Consider the following 11,543-nt stretch of genomic DNA (forward strand, 5'->3'; position numbering starts at 1 on the left):
GGAGGAAGTGATTGGAAGTTTGTGGTTGCTGGTACCTGGTAATGTTAATAATGATGATCATGAAGATGGAGATGAAGATGGCTAATGTTCTGAGTGTTCACTGTGTACTTGGCTCCCTATTTCATCCATTAAGTCATCACCACTCTGTGAGTCAGGTACCCTCATTTCATAAATGAGGAATGAAGACAAGTAGAAGACAAGTAACTAGTCTGTGTTCATACAGTACATTTGTAACCATGCTGGGAAAATTTCCCAAGATTTCAGACCCTAAAGTCTAAGCTCTTGCTCAATCTACTCTACTGATTTTTTTTTTTTTTGACTGTGCAGTTTGTGGAATCTTAGTTCCTCAACTAGGGATCGAACCCCCGCCCCCTGCAGCGGAAGCCCAGGGTCTTAACCACTGGACCCCCGGGGAAGTCCCTCTACTGATTTCTAGATGCTAATGAACCTTGGCTTTCTGCAATCTACATCAAGCCATATGAATAAACCCCTCCGACAAAGATGCTATTGTTTCTGTATAGGATGTATCTCAGAGATTTTAGTATAAAGCTAAAGTGGGGATCCAGTCTTCTTTTAATGGGATATTTGCTGCCAGGTCCTGAGGTATATCTGAAGATGGTATTTACTTTGTCATTAACAATTTCCCCCCTGCTTTTTTCCCTACTAAAAAAAGAAAGAAATATGTACTGTCCAATGGGGCAAGCAGTTCTGATGTGGAGACTCTAGTTCTGGCCCGATCATCCTCATTCACAGTCTGTGTGGTTAAATTGAAGATACCTGACACTCTATCACGCAAAAATCTTGTGGAGATCAGACTGTCTGCCTCCCGCCTGGTAAGGATGCAGTGGTGTCTAATGTAGGAAGGGGTATGATTGGTCCTCAAAGGGAGCAAGGCAGGGCCTCCAAGGGATGATGGCTGACAGCTCTCCGCTGAGTCCCTCTTAGATCTGCAGGTCCAAGGTCATGCCTGCTTTCTGGGGCAGCCTGGAGCATTTACTACGGCTCAGGGATGGGGTTAGTGATGGGATGGCGATGGTGCTCATGAGGAATCCTTCCGATGATTGAACTGTCAGTATCTGGACTCTGCCAGTATCCATCTCCCAGTTGAGATGTGATGTTACCATTGAGGGAGACTGGGTACAAGGAGTGTGGCATCTCTCTGTATTATTTATTACAGTTGCATGTGCACATCCAATTATCTTCAAGTAAAACTTCAACTGAAAAAAGGAGTATGGGAGCAGTATTGAACCAGAGAGCCCATGACCCTTTGAACAGGCAATGACAGCAGAAACTAAAAAACGAATGTTGCCATACATGCAAGCCCAAATAACAAGCACTTCCCCCAGACTAACCAACCCTCCAACCAAGAAATAAAAATGACTGATCCCTGGTCTACCCACTTAAGCTGTCCATTTTTTTTTTTTTTAAATGTTGTAGCCATTTTAGAGAATCCCCTGACAGTCCAGTGGGTAGGACTTGGCTCTTTCACTGCTGTGGCCCAGATTCAATCCCTGGACAGGGAACTAAGACCTTGAAAGCCAGGTGGCACGGCCGAAAAAAAAAATTGTAGACATTTTAGATGTAGGTCTTTAAAAAATGTCTTACATAGTCCTAAGCCTTCTTAAATATAGTATAGTGAATACAGCAAAAATAATCTCAGTTGTTCCTGGAAACAGAACACCTTCAGCCACAAATCACAGATAGCTTCACTGGAAATAGCCTTTGTTCAGTTGTCAAGTTGTGTCCGACTCTTTGACCTAATGAACTGTAGCTTGCCAGGCTCTTCTGTCCTTCATTATCTCCCGGAGTTTGCTCAGATTCACTGAAACAGCTTAAACACCGAGAAAAAGGTATTTGTCTGTATAAGAAGTTGGGACGGAGGGTCAGAGTTTAGGGCTGTTCGAATGTTATTACATAAAGCCGAGCTGCGGTGCTTGGTAAGGCGTCTGATGGCTTTTAGGGTTTTTCTGTCTCATACTGGTAAGCTCCTAGTAATATTTTCTTGATGCTGTCAGCATGCAGTAGAATTTTGTTTCTTTCTAATTTGTTGTTGCTTGGAAAGTGGGTAACAAAACCTATTGGCATGAGTGTGTGTGTGTGTGTGTGTGTGAGTGGGCATGAGTGTGTTGATAAACAGGTGTTGAGCAGACTCCAAGGCATTGAGTATTCACTCATTTGTGTGCAGTGTTTGTAAAATCCATTCGACTGCTCAAAAGCCTCATTGGTTCCAAACAGTAAAGACTTCTGAGATACTGTATTCTGAAAAGGTAAAATGAAACATAATCATGGAAATTGCCTGTTGCTTTGCTGGTTTCAGGCTGGCCAGAATAATACTTCTGAGGGGCAGCCTAAGTACCTTGATTCTGCAGCCAGACTGTTTCAAATCTTGGCTGTAACATGCACTAGCTGTGTGACATGGGGCAAGGTACATAACAAGGCATGAGGTACATAACTGTGCCTCAGTTTCTTTACCTGTAAAATGGGGATGGTGATACTATCTATTTCATAGGTTGTTAAGAGGATCAAATGGGTTGATCTGTGTAAAACACTTAGACAAGTACCTGGCACATAGTAAGCTCCATACCAGTTCATATATTTTAAGCCACAGTTGCCATTTAGTCCCTAAGTGGTGTCCGACCCTTATGCGACCCCATGAACTGTTGCCCGCCGGGCTCCTCTGTCCATGGGATTTACCAGGCAAGAATACTGGAGTGGGTTGCCACTTCCTTCTCCAGGGGGTCTTCCCGACCCAGGGATCGAACCTGGGGCTCCTGCATTGGCAGCAGGATTCTTTGTCGTCTGAAACACACTAAGAACAGTGTGAATAAGACATGTTGACAAGCACTACACGCCATCCTCGTGTAACTCCCGTGGTCAGCGGGTGAGGTCACAAAGGCAGTTTTTCCTGTGGTTTCTGGACTATTATCACCTGACTGCATGGTAGCACCTGATCCCTTCCCCTGTGGTCTCTCCGGGAGTCTCACCGGTGGGGCGTGGGAGGGAGGAGGTGCAGGTTGTTTCCTGTGATCTCCCTGTGCCCGGACCTGCCGTTCCTCTGTGCCCACTGTCGCTCTGGCTGCCCCCACTTTGGCCCCCATCTGCTGCCCCTTGAGGAGCCAGTTCCAGATGCTGGGAGAGTCAGTGAGATGGGCCAGCATCAGGGGTGGCTGGCGATGGTGGTCTCAGGTGGTGGTGTAAACAGGCCTAGGGGCTCATCATAGAAAGTGGGGGTCAGTGACAGGCTGTTGTCATTGTGAACTGGGGAAAGAGGGGGTCAGTGACGGACTGTCGTCGTTGTGAACTGGGGAGAGTGGGGGTCGGTGACGGACTGTCGTTGTTGTGAACTGGGGAGAGTGGGGGTCGGTGACGGACTGTCGTCGTCGTGACCTGGGGAGAGTGGGGGTCGGTGACGGACTGTCGTCGTCGTGACCTGGGGAGAGTGGGGGTCGGTGACGGACTGTCGTCGTCGTGACCTGGGGAGAGTGGGGGTCGGTGACGGACTGTCGTCGTCGTGACCTGGGGAGAGTGGGGGTCGGTGACGGACTGTCGTCGTCGTGACCTGGGGAGAGTGGGGGTCGGTGACGGACTGTCGTCGTCGTGACCTGGGGAGAGTGGGGGTCGGTGACGGACTGTCGTCGTCGTGACCTGGGGAGAGTGGGGGTCGGTGACGGACTGTCGTCGTCGTGACCTGGGGAGAGTGGGGGTCGGTGACGGACTGTCGTCGTCGTGACCTGGGGAGAGTGGGGGTCAGTGACGGACTGTCGTCGTCGTCGTGAACTGGGCAGGCATCTCACAGTGTGAGTACTGCATTGATTGTTATTGTTGCTGTTTGATCCTTCAGTCGCGTCTGACCCTTTGGCGACCCTTTGGACTGTAGCCCGTCGGGCTCCTCAAATTTCCCAGGGTAAGAATACTGGAGTGGGTTGCCATTTCCTTCTCCAGGGAATTTCCTGACCCAGGTGTCGAACCCACATCTCCTGCATTGCAGGCTGATTCTTTTACCACTGAGCTACCAGAGATGACCACGTTGCATTGATAAATCAGAACAAATACTGGTTTAGGAGTTAGCTGCTTGCCAGCAGGGTGACTTTAGAAAAGCCATTTAACCTGCTTGACTCTCAGTCTCCTTATCTCTAAAGTGGAGGTGTTGATAATACCTGTAATACCTGATTTGTAATTTCCAGTGCAGAATGAAACTGTGGGGCTCTTTGTGCCAAAATGATTAAGAATATCAAGACGGTGACAGTAGAATATGAAACCAAATGTAGGCTTCTTTTAAATGTGGGGTCATTTGTGGCTGCAGCGTCACTCAGGGAGCTTATCCTGCATAAGATTGTAATAATGACCTAAAAAAATATCTTACAAGAAGGTATCATATATTTCTATTTATGTGTTTCTGTTGTTTTAATCTTAAAATGTTCTTTTAAAAGAACTTGACTTGTGCTTCTCTGAGTTCTGCCAGAGTTAGAGTTGATCTTCAGGTGATGTTCCCCCCTGGGGGCAGGCTGGCCCCTGGGTCAGTGGCTGCAAACGTGGGGGCTGAGGATGTGGTTTCCAGCCTCACCCCAGCATATAGCCAATCAGTGAGCAAGATGGGGGCTTCTCCCACCTTCTCCTCTGTTCTGGCCTTGGCCTCACTTGAAGAGAAGTTTGCATGAGGGGCTCTGGCAGGGAGCTCAGGATGCGACTGGGGAAGCCAAACTGGACAGTCCCACATCCTCCCAGAACTGCCACCTAGGAACTTTGGCAAGGGGCTCTGGAGGAACGCCAGGAAAGGAATTCATTCTATTAGAAGGGACGGAGTGGGGGAGGACTTCCCAGGTGCTAGTGGTAAAGAACCTGCCTGCCAATGCAGGGGACAAAAGAGACATGCGTTTGATCCCTGGATTGGGAAGATCCCCTGGAGTAAGAAATGGCAACCCACTCCAATATTCTTGCCTGGAGAATCCCATGGACAGAGGAGCCTGGTCGGCTACAGTCCATGGGGTCACGAAGAGTCGGACACGACTGAAGTGACTTAGCACACATGCACGTTGAAGGGATGGAGACCCCCTTCATCTTTACCATCAAACAAACGATCTATGATTTTAGTATCTGCTATGTGCCCTCTCTCTAGAGACAATACCAAACTCACTTTCTTCTTCTTTTTTAAAAAAATATTTGTCTATTTATTTGGCAATGCCAGGTCTTAGTTGTGGCATGTGAGATCTTAGTTCCCTAACGATTCCTTAGTTCAGGGATCGATCCCCAGTTGTCCTGCATTGGCAACAGGCAGAGTCTTAGCCACTGGACCAGCAGGGAAGTCCCCCAAGCTCATTCTCAAGCCGTCTTGTTGTGCACTCACCCAGCCCACCTTGGCTAAGCCCCAGTCCAGTTAAGCCTCCTGCCTCTAACCATCTGGCCCCCCCAGGGACTGCTGATGGCATTCTTGATCAGAAAGGGCTCCTTGCTTCTGGGCCTTCTCTCTCCTTGCGGCTCCTTCCTGAGCCCCTGACAGGGGAACTTACCCTGGTTGCCCTGAGGCCTGACCTTGCTCTCCCTATTTCCGGCCCCTCCAGTGCCGCACAAGGCCCAGCCAGACCGTGGCACCAGCCATCATCCCCTCCCCAGGACTCTCGCTTGCTGGTAAAGCTTATCCCTGACTTCCTTCTGGGACATCCGCGTGGCCCAGTGATGGGTTATCAGCTAATAAAATGGCCAGGAGGAAGGAAAAGAGGAAGAAGAATGGGGGGTGGGGGTGGGGGGCAGGAGAAAAGGAACTCCGTCTATCCAGAGGAAATTCAAGATAACCACATTCCTCACCTCTGAAATAATGGGAGAAAAGTGTCTAATATTTCAGGGCAGTTTCCGTCTTAGGAATGGCTTGCATTCCAGATGTCAAGGCAGCCCCTCGGAAATAAAAACTTATTTTCCTGAGAAGCACTATGGCGCATGGCCATTCTCAGCAAAGACCCCCAGAACCTTGCAGTATTACATCAAGAGACCAGGTTAGCAAAACCAGTTCCCCTGTCTGTCTGAAGCCCTGTGAGGCATTAGTGAAATCGCTGGAACATTTTGGAGGATGGTGACAGCTGACAGAGGGGACACAGTCCTCTGGGGTCTGGCATTTTGCATAATTAAAGACACTTCTGTGTTCTCAAAGGGACTTCCCAGGTTGCTCAGTGGTAAAGAATCCACCTGCCAATGCAGGGTTCGATTCCTGGACTAGAAAGATTCCCTGGAGGAGGAAATGGCAACCCCTTCCAGTATCTTTGCCTGGAGAATCCCATGGACAGAGGAGCCTGGCGGGCTACAGTCCACAGGGTTGCAGAGTCGGACATGGTTGAGCAACTGAACACACACACTCCCATCTTCTGTTAAGTCTCCTTCCCAGATAGGAATGTTCTCATAAAGGAGGCACTTGGAGGGGGGGTTCATTAAACATGCTATTTGGGAAAATTTGCCCAGTGGAGGTGAAGGTTGGCCTCCAAACCCAGACTTTTCTGTTCCTTGTTGCTCACAAGAACAGTGTTAGAGTGTGTGTGTGTGTGTGTGTGTGTGCGCGCGCGTGCATGCGCGTATGCGTACACATTTCGCAGAAAGCCCGTTTTGTATGCATTCCCTGCAGTTGCAGACCTCAAGGACTTGACTGTTTTTGTAATGATGATGAATAAAAGCAAAGTCTTTGAAGAAAAAAAAAGTTCATTTTGATTTTTCAAGACAAGTCAGCAGCCGCCCCAGAGACATCCCCATCCTTCTCGCCCCGTGTTCCCTGCTCAGAGCTTCGCATTCATGTGCTGTTCGCTGTAACTGAAAAACGCCTCTGCCTCTAGAAAGCTAAGTGGATGCAAATGGATTTGGAATTGTCAGCTCGGAGCAGTCTCCAGGGGCCAGGAGCCCCAACACAACTTTGATGGTCCTGACAGAGCCGCCCGCACCCCTCTTTGGAAAGTCGGCTGCCCAGGCATGCTTCCTGCCATCTGTAGCTATCTGGGACCTCGTTTCTGTTTATGAGGCTGCAGGAGATGAAAGCGAGAACCACGTTAATTATTGCAAAGTGCTTTTTACTTTTAAAGTGCCTCCCTGGAGTTAATTAGTTATTCCTCCTTACAGCACTCTGGTGAGGTAGGTCAGACTTATTACCACCACCCCCACTTTTTTTTTTACCTTGGAGGAAATGAAGACACAGAAATTTAATGACTCCCCAGGGGACTTGGGGAAAGCTGGTCTCCTAGACAGAGTTAGGTTTGCAAAGTGATGTGCCTGGCTTCCTCTGTGGGTCTGCAGATCTGCCATTCCTGGCCGCCACGCTAATACCCCAGGTGTATCTTAGGCAGGGTAAGTCCCGTCTGCCGTTGTCAAAGGACACTGGATTTGCCAGAGGCTTGGGCGGCTGGAAACAAAGAGCAGAGGTTGCTGCCCCGATTTCCGTCCGTTTCAGGCGAGGAAGCTCATTGGTCTTGGCCCTTTGCTCCTCTAAAAGGAGGTGAGGCTTGGGAGGAGGGTCGCCCCTGGTCAGATGCCCAGTGAGGGCAATGGAGAAGGGAGGGGGGAAGGGCGTAGGCAGAGAGCTGGCTGTAAATGCTCTTGTCCCGGGCGTGCACTTTCTAGGTTGCTTCTCATCCGAGAGGATCTGGAAGCAGAGGGGCTGATGCAGCCGCCTTCACATTTGGGGGCAGAAAGTGATTGAATGTTGGGAAAGGAGAAGGCAAGGGTGGCAGGGGAACCAGATGGCAGCTGCTTCATGCAAGTTCTGGCCGTTCCAGGACAAGGCTCTTTCTTACTGGCTATTTCTCCTCTGTTGTTGTCGTTCAGTCGCTAAGTCATGTCCCAACTTTCTGCGACCCCATGAGCTGCAGCACACCAGGCTTTCCTGTCCTTCACTATCTCCCAAAGTTGGCTCAAATTCATGTCCATTGAGTCGTAGATGCCATCCAACCATCTCATCTTCTGTCCCTCCTTTTCCTCTTAGCCTCAGTCTTTCCCAGCATCAGGTTCTTTTCCAGTGAGTCAGCTCTGCATCAGATGGCCAAAGTCTTGGAGCTTCAGCGTCAGCATCAATCTTTCCAATGAATATTCAGGGTTGATTTCCTTTAGGATTGACTGGTTTGATCTCCTTGCTGTCCAAGGGACTTTCAAGAGTCTTCTCCAGCCTTGCAGTGCTGAAATTGAAAGCATCAATTCTTTGGCGCTCAGCCTTCTTTATGGTCCAACTCTCACAGGTCTGAGGCATCCAGCACAGACTCTCTTTATGGTTGTCATCACGTCACTTTCCTTCCCTACTTCCAGGCAGAGCTGAAATTTGGTCTTCTCACCTCAGACCCTTCACTTTCCAACGAAAGTCTCCCTGGGTTTAAGCAGGTATCCTTTTCACCGGCAAAATGATCAGATCACCTTGGGTCAGCAGATAACCTTGAGAACTCCATCTGAGTAGAGTGACCGCCTTCATTTCTACATGAATTTGGGGTTGACAGGCAGGAGTGACAGCTTGAGTAAGAGCATTCCTAGGACTGAGGACGGGAGGTGGAGGTGGAGGACCCGGGTCCTTAGGGGGAGGGAAGGAGCAGGTCTGGGAGCGGCTCAGTGCGCCCACCCACAGCAGCAGCAGCCCCCGCTGGAGCCCAGAGCCTGCGATTCCTGGCACTCCAGGGTGGCTCCGTCTTCACTCACCTCCATGCTCACAGATCCCCCAGAAGCACCTGTGCTTTGAGGCAGCGTCCCCCTCTCGAGGACTCTGTGCCCGCTCCTCCGGGGAGACGTGGTTTTCAGTCCCACACGAGCCAGACTGCCCTCTGTGGAGGCAGGTGACGTGGACCTCAGGTGTTTTTGTGCCCACCTGGAGCACCTGTTCTCCAATCCATCCAGTCCCGAGAGCCTTCACGTGGCAGCCTGACTTCCCCTGGGGGGAGCATGATGGTCACTCATGTGCTGGAACCTTCTGCTGGACTAGCAGAGGAAACACTAGTCCTTTTCCGGCAGATGCCTGTGCTGGGCTGTCCGTTGCTAGTTGGGTGACTTTGGGTAAATCTTTCATGGCTCGGGGTCTTGCTTTCTCATCCATAAAGTGAGAGAATATTTAATAATATTGACCTTATTTAGGAGCATCAGATAAGACAGAGCACTTCAAACAAGCTGTCAGATATTAATACTAATGCTTAGCTAACACTAATAATTAATACTAATAATGATCAGTACTCCAGTGCTCAGGAGAGAGAGGACACTGCCCACCCCCTGCTCCTGGCCCTGGTTATAACAGAGAATGAAGAGATGCGGTTCAAGTCAGCTCGAGTGTCGATGCCTCCAGGAAGCCTTCACTTCCTGCCCCGCTCTCCGATCAGCCAGGATAAGTCAGGGCTCCGCTCCTGTGGGCCGCACTTCCTGTGGGCAGCTGTGGGTTCAAAGCCTACCCCAGAGGACGTGGGTTCTTCATCCTCACATCCCCGAGCCTGGCATGGGCTCTGCCCAAGGGCACATGACCACAAATCCCTTGGAAGGAATGGTGAGTTGCAGCAAAGAGGCCTGTTTTTCTGCCTTTCTGGCTGCAAATTCCAGCTTTCCCAGAGCAGCTCTAGTCAGCTCCCCTAGCGCAAGGCTGCTGGGGAGGGCTTGGGGGGAGGCCAAGCAAATAATCCTACCTCTGGGAAAAACGTATGGTTTTCGCTGCAGGGTTTGCTGTGGGCCTCGCCCTCTTGGCCTTGAGGGCGGTTCAAGTCTGTGCGCAGACACCAGGATATTGGATGCTGGAACGTTCCTTGGAGATGACTTTGCCCAGCTCTGCAGTTCTTCCCATCTGAGTAGCAGAGAGGTTAAGTGACTCACTCAAGGACCCTAGAACAAAGGGACACATCTTGGGATGGGGACCAGCAGCCCTTGGTTTCTGGATAAGCACGTTTCTCAGCATGCGAGGGGCTTCACTGCGGGGAGGGAGGGGTTCTGGCCGGTTTTGAAATCTGCCGGGGCCATCCGGCTGGTGGAGCTGAGGCCGGAACAGCCGCCCTGCTTGAGAAGCCTCCAGGCTGCCTGGGACACCTGAGCTGCTGCAGGGACAGGAAGTAATACTTTCAGAGTTTTAGCCCCAAAACCTCAGAAACTTTTTGATGATGCATTAAATGTCAAGTATATTGTCAAGAGGAGGGGGGAAGAAAAAAAACCCAACAACGAGGTATCAGTCTTGTTCCTGAGATGACAGGACATACTCAGTGACATTACAGGAAGTCACACTGTCAAAATACGGAGAGACTAGTGTCTGGGGGACCACACCTTATAATAAACTGTACTGAGTACAAAAGAGCTTTTGCAGGCACCTTCTGAGGCAGAGCCGGAGGAGAAGGGGTGGGGGAGAAGGCGGTGGGGGCTACTGAGTGGGGATCTTTGCTGTGAGGAGCAGAGCAGAGAATTTAACTGAAAAGACTGCTTTGTCTTAGAGGGACTTCCCAGGCTTCAAGCAATTATCATGAAGATTTAGGTAAAACTGAGGTTAAAAAAAAGCCAAAGAACATAATTGAAGGAAAAGGATTTTTCCATCTTGTTTCTGCCTACGTGATGGACATGAGTTTGAGTAAACTCCGGGAGTTGATGATGGACAGGGAGGCCTGGTGTGCTGCAGTCCATGGGGTTGCAAAGAGTCGGACACGACTGAGCGACTGAACTGAACTCAACCTGATTTGTCTCCTAGGGCCATCATTGCCCGATTTGGGTGGGACTGAAGGGACTGAAGGGATCACCTTGTCCAGTGCATGGGGCCTCAAAGCCAGCAGATGGTCTTAGCCCAGAGCCCCGGCTAGATAATGGCTCACCAAGCCCAGCCCCCCGGGGCAGCCTGGCCCCAAGCCCTCCTCTTCCTGTGGCCACACCCATCCGTTCACCCCTCTTCTCTTCAAGCGAGCTAGCGGCCCCGGGGGCCAGTGTTCTGTTCTCCAGGGCAAGTATCTAGCCCTGCAGGACACAGGTTTGCTGAGTGAATAAATGAAAACTGGGTAGGACCTGGGCCAGACTCTTCTACAGAGTCATATGTGCAGACTGTAGAGCTGTTTGAAACACCAAAGGACTTAGGTAGCAAAGGGTGCGGTTGCCTGGGTGTGTTTGAAAGCTAGGCAGGGTTCCTACACTGCTCATGCATCTCTCTCTCTCTCTCCCAAGCCTAGGTATTTCTCTCTCTTGTTTCCATCTCCAGCCCTGATACTCCACTGGGCCCATCTCTCCAGTTGGCCTGGCTTGACATCCCCACTAAAATATTCAGCAGCATCTCAAGTGCCATGTGGTCAAACCACTCTTCTCCTCTTCTTTTTCTTTCACCTCTGTTCTCGCTGCATCTAAGGAGTTGCTCCTGGTTCTTCTGTTTCCCCTCCAACCCCAAGAAAGTCCTACTGGCTTCACATTTCTGAAGTCAGACCTCCAGCTCTCCCTCCTTTGGTCAAGCCGTCCCCATCTCCCCTTGTGTTCTCTGGCCACTCCAACTTCCCTTCTGTTTCATAGTTTGTGTGCACCTCATGGACTTTGCTCACTCCTTGGAAGAAAAGCTGTGACAAGCCTAGACAGCGTGTTAAAAAGCAGAGACATCACTT

This window comes from Cervus canadensis, chromosome 9, assembly GCF_019320065.1.
Source record: "Cervus canadensis isolate Bull #8, Minnesota chromosome 9, ASM1932006v1, whole genome shotgun sequence".
Lineage (NCBI taxonomy): Eukaryota > Metazoa > Chordata > Mammalia > Artiodactyla > Cervidae > Cervus > Cervus canadensis.